The 18,500-nt window shown below is 47.8% G+C and overlaps 1 pseudogene; it reads right to left on the reverse strand.

Moving 5' to 3' along the window:
• LOC133353791 (DNA-directed RNA polymerase II subunit RPB2-like) overlaps positions 1-17,366 on the reverse strand; it is a 39,332-nt pseudogene extending 21,966 nt beyond the window's left edge.
• Between the last annotated feature and the right edge of the window lie 1,134 nt (positions 17,367-18,500).

Raw genomic sequence — 18,500 nt, forward strand, 5'->3', positions numbered from 1 at the left:
ACGTGCCAAAAGGCCGGCACGGCACACGATTGGGTGGGTGGTTAACACCGCGCCCAAGCCGACTAGGTCTCCACATTTAAAGCTTTCGTGACTGCAGGGATTCATCTTCTTGGTTCTTTCGGTAAAGTCACGTAGAAGGGAAATAATAAAATAATAAAAAGAAAACATACTAAAATAATTCTCACGACGTTTCGGCCACAACGCAAGCAGCCGTCCTCAGGTGAAGAACAGGTCTGTCGGGAAGACAGCGTTTGAATTCCATTCCACAGCGTCTGAATTCTATTCAGCGTCTGAATTCTATTCAGAATTCTATTCAGACGCTCTTTTTCACAGCTGTCCAGTTGAGGAGGCTTAGGACCGGTTCAGATACTCGCCACTGTTATTGGTCATGAGTGGGACTTGAACTCGACTCGCTGGGTTCGTAGCACGGGGCGCTAACCACAACACCACTACTCCCCACATGTAACTACTGCACACGGACACACGGAGTGCAGACCGAGTAACAAGAGCGGTCACACAGGGATGGCTACCACTGGGTGGTACCAAGATTTTATCTGGCTGTCGGCTGATGAAGCTGGTTGTAATCCTTAGGTTTTTTTTCGGTAAAGTCACGTAGGTAAAACATCAAAATTAATAAAAATAAAATAAAACAAAAATCACGACGTTTCGGAGGCAACACAAGTCTCCGTCATCAGGTGGGACCGTCACAGCCGGATTAGCTGCATCAAGTGAGGCAATTATTCAAGATGTAATCCCTTAAAAAGGCAAGTTGAGGGGGAGGAGAGGGGGGGGCTCATCAGAATGTGGTAGCCAATTAATGGAACGCATCGGGAGGGGGAGGGGGGGGCCAAAAGAATGCGCGTCGGCGTGGACGCTGTTGGTGTTGCACAACGCCAACGCATTAGAGAGGGGGGGAGGCCTGATACACATGATAGAAGAAAGAAAACGAAAATGCCCATGTTTAAACCAATGCTGGCTAAACAATGAAGAGAGTACTGTTAAACACTGGGGATGTTAACACTCGGTAAAGTAAAGTAAGATAGTGCCTGTCAGAAAAGATGGTCCAAAAAAAGTGTAATTAAGTCTTTTTTGCGTGGTTGATAACATCTTTCCAATGATTACTAAGTTTGTACCCCTCATCACGGTTGAAATTATGTCTGTGTTTGTATATTTGTATGGCTTCGTGTACAAACCTTTGATGGTAGCCGGGAGGTTTGCAGAGAACCTTGGTCTCGGAAAAGTTGTAATTACTGTTGTAATTACTGGCGAAACGTCGTACTCAGATTGTAAATGTTGTGGCTTGGCTCTCCAACACACCGGTGTGCTGTACTAGTGACGAATTGCATGTTCTGTTTACGTGACAAACCTTACTAGTTGGCTGTGTCGGGTGGTGGCGGGTTTTAACGACACATTTATATATTTACGCGATCTAAACCAAAACACCTCTATTATGGAAAATTACTCCAATGTGAAAAAACTTTCACAAGTGACTTAACTGGGAAAACCAACAACAACATCGCCCCCTCCTGGGAGATGAAAGCCCACTTTGCATGCCATGTGCTGAGCCACTTTGTACCGCACAGGGGCAGCTGCCACTGGGAGTGTCTGTTCTCATAGGGGGCGGTGGCCGGGAGACGAGAGGGAGGGAGTCAGGGTGACCACACGGAAATCACGTGATCTACCAGAGGATTGAACCGATTGTGGCCCCTTCTCGCGCCTCCGAGTCATCCTCCCTCTCCGACAGCGCGATAATGCGGGGTCTGTCTGGTGGCGGTGGCAGCATACAAGTTGACATCACTTTTATTATAACGATAACAAGAGTCGCTGACCCGAGGAAGTACGCCTTCTTGGTCTCGCAGAAGTCGCTGACGCCCACATGGGGCAGCATCTCTTTCTGCAGGATGTCACGCGCGTACTTGATGCGCTTCTCCTTAGTGACACCCTGGCTTGGCCCCGCGGGAGCCGATGAAGTTGAGTGCCACGCTCTGTTCCTGGATCACGAACGCCTCGTCCAAGGAGGGCTTCAGCTTTTGTGTGAAGCAAGCGGGAGGGGGGGGGGGTATCATCGGAGGCGGCGATGATGACGACGATCAACAACAATAACAATAATCATATTTACAAAGTGCCTCTCATTGGCTGAATGCTAATGAATGATGGAGTAATAAAATCAACAATGATAGCCTTTTGTTGAATTAGCTGCGAGCTGAGTGAACGTAAGTGTGACGGTAAGGTTTAAGACAAGCTTTGTAGACTCGGAGACCCCGAGGTCTCGTGCGAGAGAAACCCCCCGATGAGATGAGGAAATCTTCTTGGTTCTTTCGGTAAAGTCACGTAGAAGGGAAGTAATAAAATAATAAAAATAAAACATAATAAAATAATTCTCACGACGTTTCGGCCACAACACAAGCAGCCGTCCTCAGGTGAAGAATGAAACACCACCGAGATGAGGAAAGTCTCACGTTCCAGCACTTACATCTCGTCTGTCCCTTCGATATGGGGATAAAGTGTTGCTTCCCCTCCTCGCACGCGCAGGTATACTTTGGGCACTCCAGTTTTTATAATCTTTGGGTCTTTCAGTAAAGTTACGTAGACAGGTTCAAAGAAAAAGAAAACTACGAAGTTTCGATCGCAACACAAGCGGTCATTATCAGGAAAAGGCGTTAGCTTCTAAAGGCAAACTGCGATCTTCCATCAACATCTTAATATCTCACATTAACATGGCCACCTTATCTTGCTCGCCGTGGAGGCCGCTCAACGATCTTACATTAATATGCAATTTTTTACCTGGCAGACCTTTGATTGGTGGAAAACCCACCACTGTCACAGTCGCTGCCCACCACTTACATTAACATTGGCTGCTGACATTTGGGCTACGCCCATTTCAAACCTTTATAGACAGTTTGCCTTTAGAAGCTAACCCCCTCTTCCTGATGACGACCGCTTGTGTTGCGATCAAAAGTATTTTTTGTTGTTTTCTTTGAACCTATCTACGTGACTTTACCGAAAGACGCAAAGAAAATACATTCCTTCAGTCACGAAAGTTTTAAGTCAAGATCGCTCCAGCTTTCTCCCACGTGCATAAACAGCTCCAGAATATGAATAATGAACATCAATATTTTAACCAATTGTCCATTTTGTGAGGTATCCTAACTAGCTCGTAACTACAAGCGTGATGAAATGTGTTTGTGCTCGTTGGTTACTCTTGGAAACCACTTTATTTAAGATCAATGAGTTTTAGAAAGGTAGTTTATACCGTTCTAGGTTACCATATGGCATGAGTGAGGAACTTACGGCCGGCGGGCCGTATAAGGCCCGCAAAATCATTTGGTGTGGCCCTGCCAAGGCAACCGCAGGCGGGACTCTAAATTCAATAAATCTCGGAGCAAACCTGGAAAAGCAGTTGCGAGTAGCAACATCATCAATACCAGCTAACATCACACGCCTCGCCAAATAGAAGCAGTTCCAGCCATCACATTAGTGGTGTGTTAATTCAATGTTTGACCAAATATAACGGGCTAATTTTTAAGTTGATAATTTAGTATGGCCTGCGAATGATGTTATAAATATCCAAATGGCTCCTGGCAGAAAAAAAGTTTCCCCACCCCTGCCATATGGATACAAAATGTATCGTCGCTATATTATTTTGGCAGCTTCATACAATAGTATTCACTAATGACTCTCATGTACGATATAATTTCACACATTTATAAACCCCTTCTGATATTGTCACGTGCCCCCAGGGGTCCGCGTACCCTAGGTTGAGAACCACTGCTGTAGGGCAGCGGTTCCCAACTTGTTCGAGTGTGTGGACCGCTTTTCAACGTCCAACATTTTGCGGACCACCGCATGCTTCTAATAGTTATTTGAAATTGTGCATTTCCTTGGTGAGGATGTGATTATTTTATTTTCCGCGGAACCCCCCCTATAGTAGCCTCGTGCAACATCAGGGGTCCGTGGACCACAGGTTGGTAACCGCTGCTCTCGGGAACTTTTGTCCCTGCATCCCTTCCCTCGAACACCTCCTCTTACTGCCCCCCATCTGCTGCCCTATCGCCCAACTGGTGGTGCGGTGCCACGGGCACAACGGTTTCATTTGCACCAACTGCACGGGTCGCTCACCATCTCCATCATCTCGGGGTCGTCAAAGTCGTAGATGATGTGCTCGAGGATGTCGCGGTCGGACACGAACCCCAGGCCCCTGAACACCACCATGATGGGCACCTCTTGGCGGATGTAGGGCAGCGTGCCGACGATGCGTTGGCCGATGGTGCTTTTCCGCACGCCCTGCGTGCATCCACACAGCTCCGCGTCACGACAGCGGCACTACACCCCCCCCCCCGTGCGTCTCGTGCGTTCTCCGGTAACTACGGAGCCCTCCCCCTCCCCCACCATCCCATCGCGCGAGGGAATTCCGAGCAGAGCTCCCGCATAATGGGGAAAGTTGGAACACAACGCAAGTTTCCATCCAAAGAGCAACAACCGCACTCCCGAGCGCTGCTGTCTTCGTGTCAGTCGTGTTTGGTGCTAAACCGCACGTCCCGTCGGGGTGGTGGGGGGGGGGCGGTCCATCTAGTAAACATGGAACCGTTGGGCCAACGTTGGGCCGACGTTGGCCTTACATTGGTCCAATTGTTGCACGTTAACTAGGATTGTGTCGCACAGGCAGGGGGAGGGTGATGGTGGTGCCCACCGAGTAAACGTGGAACCTGTTGTCCCAACATTACCCCAACACCGAGCGAACCGTCGCCCCAACGTTAAGCCAACGTTGAGTGAACGTTGGGCTGCGCGCAGTGCTTCCTCCCAATTGTTGCGCACCTGTCCACCGCGGGCCAGCATGCTGACCCATATCGTGCTGACCGGCCGCGACGAGTTCTCCAGGCAGGAGCGGCACTCGGCTGAGAAGGCAAAGCGAGACTCCTTCTTGGCGAACACAGTACACGGAGTTGGTGGCCATCTTCTCCTGGGCGATGAGCACCTGCGAGCAAAAATAAAAGAAATAAAATTAAGTTGGCGCCTGACCCGGACGGGCCCACGATGCCTGCAGCGTGAGCGCAGAGCGACCGCCGGAACATCTGCATCAGGGTGCCCCAAACTCCGACACCAATACCCGCCATTCGCCACTAAGTGGCAAAGAGGTCACCATGGCGCCTGTGCCAGGCCAGGTGCACGTTGAGGTTGTCACGTGAAGCGCATGGAACGTATGTAGTTACACACGGAACACGTGCGCGCACACACACGGAAGACGTGCACACACACACGGAATACGTGCGCACACGCACACGGAATACGTGCACACACACACGGAATACGTGCACACACGCACACAGAGGTATGAATCTTAATTTGAATCGGCTATATTCATGCAAACATCGTTCTTTGCTTTGCACGTCACATGGGACGTGCACCCAAACCCTCCCGGGCGGACCCCACCGCGCAACCGCCGGGGCTGCTGGCGCTGCACCTTCTCGGAGCCGTTGATGACGAAGTAACCGCCGGGGTCAAGGGGACACTCATTGAGCTCGCAGAGGTCACGGTCGGTGAGGCCGCTGAGCAGGCAGTAGGTGGAGCGCAGCATGATGGGGATCTTGCCGATGAAGGTCTTCTCGTGCGTCTGCACGCGCTGCTGCTGCTGCTCCTCGCCGACGCCGGCGGTCGTCACGGTCTTGGTGATGTCCACGTAGAGCGGGGCCGAGTACCTGAAGGGGGTGGGGGGGAGGGCACGGGGCACGGCGGCACGGGGTCGTGATTCGGAGGCAAACGGCGGTGTTTGGAAATTCTTGGTTTTCACACAAAACTAGCAGCACGGGGCGTCCCTTGAACGTGACCGTCCGTCCTGCCCTCCAGCCTGGTAGCCAGTGAGCACAACTTTTTTTTAAAATATAGTTTGACAGTATGATGGCGGATCACGGCCCAGGTGGATTGTGAGTTGGGAGTTGTGACTGGCAGAGCGGCGTACGAACCGGCTCAATGCTGTGGGATGCGCCAGCCAGCCAGCAAAGATTGTTTTAATAATTATTAATTTTAATGTTTTACCTACGTGACTTTACCGAAAAAACCTAAGAATATGAATCCTTGCAGTCACGAAAGCTTCAAATCTAGAATTAATACAGTATGATCAATATCCACAACGGGCGGCATCCATGCTTCGCTGGCTTATTTCAGGGCACCAATTGATGTCGTTGTTGCATTTCGTATCGTCGGACTTTTGGGATGTGCTTTATTGATCCTTGGGTAGCCCTCTGCTGAGATTTGTTATTCATGATGCCATTTATTTAAATAACGAAGGCTCGTGTTGATGTTTAATTGCTTGCAAGTGCTTTATTGATCAGGGGTAAGACCATCGAGATGCACACCCTTTATTTAACCATTTCCAGAGTCACCGAGATTCGATGGAGTAACCAGCAACTTTGTAGTCCTCATTAGAAGGGGAGTCAAGTATTCAATGCATGGAAAGAGAGAAAACAAAGGGGGGAGAGAGAGAGAGAGAAGATAATGAATGGGGATTGAAAAGAAAGGGGTGGAAAAGGAACGCAGAATCGGGAGCACAGGGTCAGGAGAGGCTGCATCAGGGTCTCGATGCTGCACTGATGAGGAGCGGTCCATACTAGTCACGTGATTAATGGGAGGCTTGAGCTGGTTTACATATGCTGTACACATTTTTTTTCAAGGCCTTGTACTGTGGAAGGCGCCATGTGATTTATTTACATTTTTAAGCGTCATTTAAATTGAATCCTTATTAGGAGCAGATAATGCATCTTAATGAACACAAATTACAAACCCAAAAGTAAAAATTCCTCCGCACCTCCGATGAGTCCGGTGGGTTACATCCCTGAATAATTTCGAGTCTGTTGCAAGACATGTTGTATAAGATATTATAACCCCTGTTGTAGACGAATTGGCGGTGACACGACCAATCAGTAGCATATTTGATGCTTGTAGCAGAGGTTCGCGGTTCCGACACGGCAAGCCGCCCTGGTTATTCTTGCGGTGTGTATGACCCATAGAAATACTGCAACGCCGGCTGCTTCACAGCGGGTGTTAAAACTCCTGACATGATTCGACACGAGTCGCCCACTGTGTGCCGACGTCAGCGTCCACATTTCTTCCAATTCGAAAAATTACACCGCAAAAAAAATATTCAAGAGGGATTTCACATCGCAGCAATCATCGCCCCCCTGCTAGCAGCCTGAAGCCCGCTCGCTAGCCAGGTACTGACTCATCTTGTGCAACACAGGGACAGCTGCCGTTGGGGGTGCCCTTTCAAATACGTGCATTTGAGATCCGACTCAAGTCGCTCGGTGCGTCTAAGAGCCGTGGGATGCCCCGGCGTAGAGGAGGGCGGCTCCGTCAATGGTCAACTCAACTCGTCCCCCAATAATCACGCCGTGTGGCCTTCAAAGCATAGAATAGGCGAAGTTACACACATGAAATGTATAATAGGCGACGTTTCCCTCCATATGCTATGAAGAGCGGACATTACCCGAAACGTCATCTGTCATATATTTTTCCTTTCCAGGCCACACACGCAGTTATCGATGAGTATGTCGAGTTGAGTTGTGTTAATCATGCATGTTTGTGCAACACTGCCAACGCAGCAGCAGCGGCAGCATCACCAAACAAGCTGTTCTATCAAAACAAACCACCATCCTAGTGATTATTAGTATTGTCGTCATTGTTGTTACTATTGTTCTTGTTGTCATTGTTGTTGCGCTCACGTGAGGTTGCGGAGTCTGGCCTCGTTGGGCATCATGGGGGCGGGGGCCCCGTCGCGTTCCCAGTGTGTGGGCTTGGAGAGGTAGATCTGCTCGAAACGGACGCTGTACCGCGGCTGTGACACGCACACGACAACGACACGCTCGCAACGACGACACGCTCACAATCCCGACACGCTCACAACATCGACACGCTCACAATGCGGAGGAGGAGCGTCGCCACTCTCCCTCGACATCTCACCAAAACCACGCGGACGGGCGGAGGCAATACGGACGCTGTTGGTGGAGTGGTGGTGCGGCGGTGACCCAGAGGAATACGAATTATAACGCGCACAATGTCACGGATATACCTGACCGTGACGCTGAGGTGCGGAGCCAAGCTCAGTGTCGCTAGAAAGCCAGGCGAGAGACGTGGGACTGTTAAGAGAAAGGGGGCCCTTAATAGAGAGGGGGGGGGGCTTTAAGAGAGAGGGGGCATTTAAGAGGGAGTGGGGGCCTTGAACAGAGGCGAGGAGGCCGCTTTCCTATCTTACAGTTACATGCTAATTTTCTCACATTAACATCACGAGCCCCGGCCACTTATTTATGATCCTTGGGCTACACCTATTTCAAACCTTTTAAAACAGTCTGCCTCAGCAGCAGACCACGCTTTCCCACCTGATGACGGACGCTTGTGTTGCGCCCGAAACGTCGTGATTTATTTTATACCTACGTGACTTTACCGAAAAAACCAACGAATATGGATCCCTGCAGTCACGAAAGCTTCAAATCAAGAGAGAGTGTGGGCTTGAAGAGAGAGGCGGGGTCTCTAGGTCGCTCTTCGAAGTCGGTGTAGACTGATCGCTGCTGCTGTAAATGTGCAGCATTGGGGACGATGATGGCTGCGTTCCAGACGGCGAGGGCTGCCACGGAGAAACGACGCCCGGCAATGGCCATGGTCCCAGGTCCTTGGTTTCGAGAGGAGGTTGCGAGTAAATGTGAACTGGTCCTGGACCCCTCCTTCACCAAATGTGTACTCACCGGTGTGGTGAAGTATGGGCGAACAATGTCCACAAGTAACATGGGAGTGGAGAAACCTTTATCAAGCAGTGGACTGACAAAGGAATGTCCACTGTTTATTAATTATTAAATGATTTGTATTTATTTATCAGATCTTATGTTGCAGGGACCACGATGTTTAGAAGAATCTTAGGACACTGCGCAGTTGCATTTTTACGTTGTATTAACCAGGGCGGCCACGGGAATCGACTTATTGAACCTCTGAAACTCACCGCTCCAAATCCCGAGGCAAATTTGACGTTGACGAACCCGCTCCGATTTTGAGACGGCGAGCAACGAATTGACATTATCTCAATATAATAAACGCGTTCAAATATTCGTGAAGCATGGTGGAACACGGTGGTTAAGAGAACGCATTCCTGAAACCTGGGAGACATCTGAGCTCAACTTGCCTTGTGAATCCAAAGGACAACGCAGCCTGAAAACCGGGGGACTTCCAAGGACAAGTAATTCCGATTAGTACGGCTGCACCTCCGCTTAGGACGGTTGACTATGTACGGTGTGAAAGAATTTCAACAGATAGACATACATTCTGAATACTCGGGGACATCCGAGCTCACTCGGGTTGGTCAATCCCGTGATTGCAAATCTGTCGGTACTCGGTAACGCGAGTGCGTGCGTTGTTGTGCGCGCGTTCTCACCGGAGTCTCGATCTGGCCCGACGCGTGCTGAGCCTCGGCCTGCAGCTCGATGGCGGGCGAGTCCTCCACGATGCGCTGCACGGACATCTGGATGAACTCGTCGAACGAGTCCAGCTGCTGCCGCACCAGCCCCTTCTCATCAAAGTACGAGCTACGACGCACAGGGAGCACAACACGGGCACGCGCACGCGCGCGCACCGACATCAGGAGGCGTGGGCGCAGTGATGGTGAGCGGCGTGCTGGAATCGTAATGCGGAGGTCGCCAGCAGGCACGCGGTGAGGAGCCCGAGACAAATTCTCCCCAAGCTCTGCGGTCCTCTATATATCAAAGTGTTGTCGGTCACTTCATGAATGTTTACATGTGGGAGGAAACCGGAGCACCCGGAGACAACTCGTGTATGTGTGGGGGCAACGCTCTATCCCGTGCAGATGGAACAGGTGCTGAAACGTCTTCTCCTGGCCGAGCCAGGGTACGGCTCCTCTTCTACGCCACCCACTGCAAGGGGAGTTTGCAACATTTATACGGTGATCCACCAACCCTCTATGAATGCTGGATTACGGACAGCCACGTGCAGCGTAGCCACCCTAACCGCCCGGCTAGATTATAACTTTAAGTCAAACATAAAAAAAATACATTGTGATGCGCCGCGATGGCGAGATGTTAACGACCTCGCCTGATATGCAGGAGGTCGTGGGTTCTATCCCGACCCTGACGCCTGTATATGTGGAGTCTGCATGCTCTCTCCGTTGTCGCGTGGATTTGTCTCCGGGTCCTCCGGTGTTTCTCTCCACATTGAGAATCAACATCACGCGTTAAGAGTATTTGGCTGCTATAAATTTCCACGTGATGACAAGCAGCTTCATTGCGCTATCATTTGTGGCCAGGTCGCGTCTAGGAAAAGAGCTGCATAGCTCAGTGGATCTTACCTAGTAAAATAAAAAAAGTTTAGTTGAGTTTAATAAGGCTGTGCTGTCTGGCAATTCCCACCGTGAGATGTCCATTGTGTGGATGCTGTCGTGGTGCGCGGTTACCTAATGACAATCCAGCACGCCTCCTGCCATAAATCCGGCGTGATTTCTTCATCCTCCTCATCACACCGCACCTCTGAAATCCGAACCCAGACAGCCGGGCAGGACGCCCTGGTGAACACCGCAGGTGGATTACCGCATATTCTTAAGTTTTTTCCGTAAAGTCACGTAGGTAAAACATCAAAATTAATGAAAATAAAATAAATAAACAAAAAATCACGACGTTTCGGAGGCAACACAAGTCTCCGTCATCAGGTGGGACGGAGACTTGTGTTGCCTCCGAAACGTCGTGATTTTTTGTTTTATTTTATTTTCATTAATTTTGATGTTTTACCTACGTGACTTTACCGAAAAAACCTAAGAATATGATTCCTTGCAGTCACGAAAGCTTCAAATCTAGAATTAATGTATTACCGCATTTACCAGGGCAGACTCGCCCCCTGTAATGTGCCACTTCTCAGTAGACTTTGAAGAGATCCCGTGTGTGCCGATGTCATGGTCCAACGTTTTCAAATTACGTTGGGTCAACGTTGAACCAACATTGGGTCAACATTGGTCAAACGTTTACAACCACGTGCCAACGTTAGTTCAACGTCGCATGTTTACTGGGTACACATAGCAACATCGCCCCCTACTGTGAAACAACTGCATGCAGAGTGTGTCTGTAACAACAGAGCCCTTTCTTTTTAAATCCTTTATATTAAGTTCACTTGCTTGCGTGCTTGCTTGCTTGCTTACGACCGTGCAAATCTTTCGGTCGTTTTTTAACCCACTTCCCGTGATCCAATCGAGCTGACATTTTGCACACAGACTCGTTGTGCGTGACAATTTATTTTTGTGAACATTTTTTTCCAAAATTTTACACTTTTTAGGGAAAAAAATATATTTAATTACCTATTTCTTAATGGTGGCATGCAATCATCTGACCCATAGGTGGCAGCCATCTCAAGCCAGAGGACGAGAGGACTCTAGCCGCCACGCATATAAAGGATTTATAGTGAGAAACTTTGTTTTTACGGGTTAATTTTTTGATGACTGCCTTGCGCTACGAGAACGACAGCGCCAACAATCCAAGTGCGCTAATAATTTAACGAACAAAAAAAAAGACTCGTGCACGAGGAATTGGCCATTTATCACCGATGCAGGATCCTGCTGAAAGAGTCTCGAAACTGTATAGAAGCTTTCCTGGATCGTCGATGCAGTCGCAACCATCAGCCAGCCACAAGCTCCAGTGCCTCTCAAGAACTATCTCAACGTATCTCATCCCTCCAGGTGCTTCTCGGCGCACATGTCGTGCCGCCCGTGGGGTCAATGCGTCCTCGAGTACAAGGGGAGGCAACCGGTGACTCGAGAGCCGCGTGCAGCTCTTTGGCTTCACCCTTGCGGCACGCAACCGGGCAGCCGTTTTTTTGCATAAATCTTCAACGTATTTTGACGTTAATATCATTCATTAACCATGAATGCCTTGGTAACAACAGAATGTACAGTCAAACTGTATTAAATAATAACTAAGGGGGTGGAGGAAACTAAATAGACGCAGTTTATTCCATCACCTATGGGGCCGTCCATAAATGACGTCACGCACCTAAGGGGGGGGGGTCAGACATTTGTGACGATGTGTGACGAGGGGGGGGGGGTTTGAGAAATGTGACGTCACATAAAAATGCGCAACTTTAAATAAATATAGACAACGCGTTCAACTTAATTAAATATACTTTTTTAAATAAATGTTTTCTCCTACAACATCAGAGTGCAGCGCCACATTAAATAAGCACTACAATGACAATAGTTTAAAGCGTTTTGAATCATTTTTTTATTTTGAGGGAGGGGGCAGAGCTTTGTGACGTCATATTTGAGGGGGGTTCTGACTTTGTGTGACGCCGTGTGACGAAGGGGGGACGGTCAAAAATCGTCAAAAATCGCGTGACGTCATTTATGGACCGCCCCTTTATTGTTTATTTAAGTCAACCTGTTGGTTATCTGCTGTGTTTGTGTACAAGTAGCTCTGCGTGTGGTGCGGCTCTCGAACTATTTTGGTCAGGACAAAAACATACAATGGCTCTTCTTCGGGGACATCCATTTAGTGAGTACGCAAAAATATGTCAAAACTTGACCCCTCCCCCCTCCCTGTACGCACTGCGGACTTTTTACCCCTCCCCCCCCACTTGCGTACGTATGCCTGACACCCCCCCCCCCCGAATCCTATAGAACGGCCGATATTTAATCCACGCAGACACGATCAAGGATTAATAATATTAACGTGTTTAAGCAAACAGATAGTCCACCGCCGACTGCATTAAATAATTAAGTTACGTAACTTTAAAAAGTTTGCCTGGTGTCCGCTAGGTTCAAACGCCGACTGAACCCAGTCGAACAGGTTACGTATTATCGGAATGTCGTCAACATGCGCAGTGTCAGGCTCAGGCCTGACAATGTTATCGAGGCTTCACCCCCCCCCCCCCCCCCCAGTTTCCTATGCGTACATTGTCAGTAGACCCCCCATACGCAAGCGTACGCATTTGGGTTAACACCCCCTCCCCCCTCCATGCGTAGGTTCTAAATGGATGGCCCCTTCTTCTTTGAAAGGTTGCCGACCCCTGCTTTAAAGCAGTGTTCTTCACTTATTTTCAGAGGGGGCCACTTTCGTCGATAAGACATAATCAGTGTGAGGGCCGCCATATATTTGAAGCCATTTGGGTTTTACAGCAGCACCATGATGGGGGGTGTTGTCACGTGTTGTGGATTGTCGGGGCCGCACGTCAAGGGCCACTACTAAAGGCCACCAGGCCCGCAGATCTTACAATGAAAAACCAGGCCAGCGGATCTTACAATGAAGAACACAGCTCTAGTAGATGTGTCCATCACGCAGGTGAAACTGCCAGTGTTTCATATGCAGTGGACTCCTTCATGAGATTAGTGGACAGTCTGTGACAGATAAGATCACGTATAGCTCACAGTGAGTCTGTTTTGATCATATTTATTGTCTTTAGTACAACTGTAATAAAAGACTCTGTCAGGCACTGCTGGTCTCTGCTTGTCTTTTATTCAGGTTCTTCTCCGCACCCCACTGGTCTCCTCCTCGGACCAGCGTCGTCTCGCGCGCGCCCCGCGCACGCTCCCTCTCGCGTGCCACGCACGCTCCTTCGTTAGCTCCTCTACTCCCACACTCCGCACACCGCTGGCCGACGGTGTGCTGAAGTCCTTCGGCCACGTGGCCGATGGCGCGTATCTCTCTCTCTCACCACCCAACGTGGCTCAAACTCTTAACTTCCCCGACTGCCCCGATCTCTTCCGGGCTCCCACTTATATACATTCCCCCCACGTGACCCTGACTCCTCCCCTTCCAGATCGTCAGATCCGGCCTTCCCATACTACCCCGCTGACTCCGCCCCCATTCACCTCGCCTCCCATTGGAGCCCCGCAGACCAGGCTCCACCCCCCAATACCCTGGGCCGTGTGATTGGACCAGAGCCCAGCAACAACCCCATTTACGCTCGCATTACACAACTTCAAGTATCAAACAGGAGACGAAAAAAGTATGTAAACGCTACACAGTCGCCGTGTACACGCAATGGTCCCCTATTGTTCCGCATCGCGAGGCCAGTATAATCGGAATATTTATTTATATTGGAGAAATTCGATTAGCTATGAAGCTATTTTTAACAGATGTCCAATGGACAAACCGAGTGAGGTGACGAGAGTGGGAGACTGCACTGGTTTACACCACGTTGCCTGATGAAAATTACATTTTTGATGACCCTTTAAACATGTATAGCAACTATACGTATCCATTGAGTAAGAGTCAAATGTTCCATTAATATTTGTTTTCCAGAATATGATGTGGTCAATAACAGGAATACCTGTACAGTCCAGATCGCTTATGTGGTCGTTTGGCGGCTGCGTTTCACACAATTTGATTCTCTTTTCCAGTTTTCCAGTTATGTAGCGTACAAGCGATATGCGACAACCCGTCTTGAACTTCTCAAATCAATATCGTCTTGTGACGCTGCACACTACTTGCTCCCTCTTGTAGAGACAGGACGACTCAGAATCGCCAGGAGGAACCACAGACGAGCTGGAATGCAGCAGCCACCACACGATGATCCTGTACTCCCAACACATTCTAAAGCTCTGCGGTTCTCTATATATTAAGGTATAATTGCCCTATTTCAGAATCCGTAATAAAGGTTTTTTGGGTTAGATCGCGTAAATATAAATGTATCGTTAAACACGCCACCACCCGACACAGCCAATTAGTAAGGGTTGTCACGTAAACAGAACATGCCGATTCGTTACTAGTACAGCAGAGAGCAAATCCACAACATTCACAATCCAAGTACGACGTTTAGCCAGTAATTACAACTAGCATCATCAGGCGGACAGCCAGATTTGTGGAGAAATCTTCTTGTTTCGTTCCAGTAAATAGAGGGGTAGACGTGATGACGTCACCGGCGAGCCCGTCACGTGTGAAGGTGGGGGTTAATGAATGCATATAAATTACAATGGGTATCCATTGCTGGTTGGGTTATTCATACGATAATCAACGTACATTATGCATGTAGATTGTTGTACCTCTTGTCGTTATATGCCTGCGCATCGGTAATTCCCATTTACGTATGGTGACCTGTATAGACATGCATGCATTTAAACATTGTATTATTTGATGATTCGCTTCCAAGCAGCACGAAGCCTGTAATTGTGAATTACCCAACCGGCAATGGATACCCATTGTAATTTATATGAACTCATTAACCCCCCCCCCCCTTCGCACGCGAAGGGACTCACAAGTGACGTCATTACATCGATCCCTCTACAGCATTTCTCCACACATGTAATTATTAGCGAAACGTCGTGCTCAGGATGTCAATGTTGTGGATTTGCCCTACAACAAACCGGTGTGCTGTACTAGTAACGGATTGGCACGTTGTTTACGTGACAAACCTTTCCAATTGGCTGTGTCGAGTGGTGGCGGGTTTAACGACATATTTACTTTTACGCGATCCAACCCAAAAACCCTAGGGGCCGTCCATGTTTTTATGTACTGCCTTCTAGAAAGCCTTGATGCCCATGGGAAGGGAGTTTCACAACATTTGTGTGATCCATCAACCCTCGATGCTGTCTCCACAGTTCTGGATTACATGCCACGTGTGTAGCCACCACGACTCACATTGTCTATATCAGGAATCGGCAACTAAAATAACAAGAAGACCCATTTTTTCAAATTTGGCAAAACAAAACCTCAATATTTCAAGGGCCGCAATGCGTGTGAACACGAGACGGTGCTGGTCCTTAATAAATAACGTCACCAAGCAGTCCTTAAAGAGCCGCACGCCGCTCCGGAGTCACAGGTTGCCGCTCCCTGGTATATATGAATGTATCTATGTATAGTATAGCATGCTGTTATGTATAGTATAGCATGCTGTTATGTATAGTATAGCATGCTGTTATGTATAGTATAGCATGCTGTTATGTATAGTATAGCATGCTGTTATGTATAGTATAGCATGCTGTTATGTATAGTATAGCATGCTGTTATGTATAGTATAGCATGCTGTTATGTATAGTATAGCATGCTGTTATGTATAGTATAGCCTGTTGTGTATAGTATAGCATGCTGTTATGTATATATAGCATGCTGTTATGTATAGTATAGCATGCTGTATGTTATAGTATAGCATGCTGTTATGTATAGTATAGCATGCTGTTATGTATAGTATAGCATGCTGTTATGTATAGTATAGCATGCTGTTATGTATAGTATAGCATGCTGTTATGTATAGTATAGCATGCTGTTATGTATAGTATAGCATGCTGTTATGTATAGTATAGCATGCTGTTATGTATAGTATAGCATGCTGTTATGTATAGTATAGCATGCTGTTATGTATAGTATAGCATGCTGTTATGTATAGTATAGCATGCTGTTGTGTATGGCGTTGTACATCATATTGTATTGTGCTGGGGCAGTCTGGCTTATCGCATAAACGTGTTAACCGTGATAACGATATTGAGGAGATATACCATTAATATGCCACGCAGCTAAAGCTCGGAAGAAAATAAAGTTTGATAAATAAGTGCAGTGAGTGTTTTATGTTTCATGAATTTACTGAGTTGAATAAATATATACATTTTACATAGGCATATACATATTTTGATGATTTCTGAATTGTTTTTGGCAATACGTAATACATACTTAGGCTTTTCCCTCATATTAGCCTTAGGCCCCTTATAGCCTTAATCTGGTCCAACCCGTACCGGTGGTGAAGTATGGTCAAACAGGCCCCATGACCACAACGGCCTTCACCCAGTACACGTGTGTGTGCGTGGGTGCCCGCGTAGACTTAACCTTTTAACAGAACAAACAAAAAAAGCTCAACACATTTGTCAGTGGCCTGTTTTGGGCGATGGATATTCTTCATAGAACATGGATGAAGAAGGGCCATTGCCCAAAACGTCGCCTATTATGTTTTCCTATTAAGTACGGAGTGTAATTGACACGGAACGTGTTGAGTGTTAATTGTGTGTTGCGTAATTAGCACTCAACACAGCAGCATCACCCAACAATGTGTTTAATTTTAACAGAATGTATTTGTAATGTGAGGCTACACTCGCGTGTGAAAACGGTTTTTAGGAGGAAGCTCAGTCGGTAACGTCAAGTGTAAGGTCACGAACATACACACACACACATCTTGTTTAACGCCCCACGACGCCTGCCAAAGACAGACGTGTGTGATTGCGTGTGTGTCGTCTCAGCCACACGTACTCACCCTCGTCTGGATAATACATAACTGTGTGGTTCGCTACACAGTTGTCAAAAGTCAACAGAGCTCCATGCAGGTTTCTGGTGCCTTCACACAACTTGTAGCCGACGACCCGCGCTGTTATTTTTAGTCCACACTTTCAGAACAGCCCCTGCAAGTTGCCATATTTAGCTACAAGCTCGAGAGAGAGGAGGGGGGCCGGTAACAACAGCGATGTTTGCTGCCCCTCTCTCACTGGCGGTCAACACTGCTCACTCCGGTGTGTGCGGGGGGCCTGCCCTAGGTCGACACAGCCTCAAATGAGTACCTGGTGCGGTGTGTAAACATCGCTATTGGGGAGACAAAGGCGGTCGTTCGTGGTGTTGGCCACCCACCCCTTGTGTAGGGGTCCCGGCCTTCATCGGTTCTCGCGAACAACACTTGCCATAACAGTCTGTTAAGGCTATATATACAGGGTATATTTGTCTCTTTATGAATAACTAAACTAAACTTTTATTTTACCAGGTAAGGCCCACTGAGCAATGCAGCTCATTTTTTAAGAAACCACCTGGCCACAAATGATAGCTCAACGAAGTGGCTTATCGTGTAGAAATTTATAGAAGCAGCCAAATACTCTGAACGTGTGATGTTGATTCTAAATGTGGAGGTACACATCGGAGAACCCGGAGGAAAATTCACGTGACCACAGGAAGCACATGCAAACTCCAAATATACAAGTATAAGGGTCAGGGTCAGGATCGAACCCACAATCTCCTGTATACCAGATGAGGTATTTAACATCTCGCCACCGTGACGCCACAAAGACAAAGATCCCCAATATATTCTTAGGTTTTTTCGGTAAAGTCACGTAGGTAAAAAATAAAAATTAATAAAAGTAAAATAAAAAAAAATTCACGACGTTTCGGAGGCAACACAAGCTTCCGTCTTCAGGTGGAACCGTCACAGCCACGACAGCTGTATCAAGTAAATGAGAGATTACAAGAGCTACCACACCGTATATATAATGGTTGAAGAGGGGAAGGGCCAAGTACGGCACACTTTTAATTAATATGGTAAGGTGAGGCTTAAGACTAAGAATAGACTGCATAACAAAAGACTGAGCCTTTGTTATGGAGAGGTGCGGTTTGTGACTACGCCTAGCCTACATAACAAAAGTGTGAAAAAAGAAAAAACTAAACCTGGTAAAACAAAACTGGCTGTCTATCAATAACCTGTAATAGTTGTCTGTCAAATAAGATGGTCCAAATAAGTGTAGTTAAATCTTTTTAGCATGGTTAATCACATCTTTCCAATGATTA

This window comes from Lethenteron reissneri, chromosome 45 (assembly GCF_015708825.2).
Source record: "Lethenteron reissneri isolate LAM-NWPU_2019-01 chromosome 45, ASM1570882v1, whole genome shotgun sequence".
NCBI classification, from domain to species: Eukaryota; Metazoa; Chordata; class Hyperoartia; order Petromyzontiformes; family Petromyzontidae; genus Lethenteron; species Lethenteron reissneri.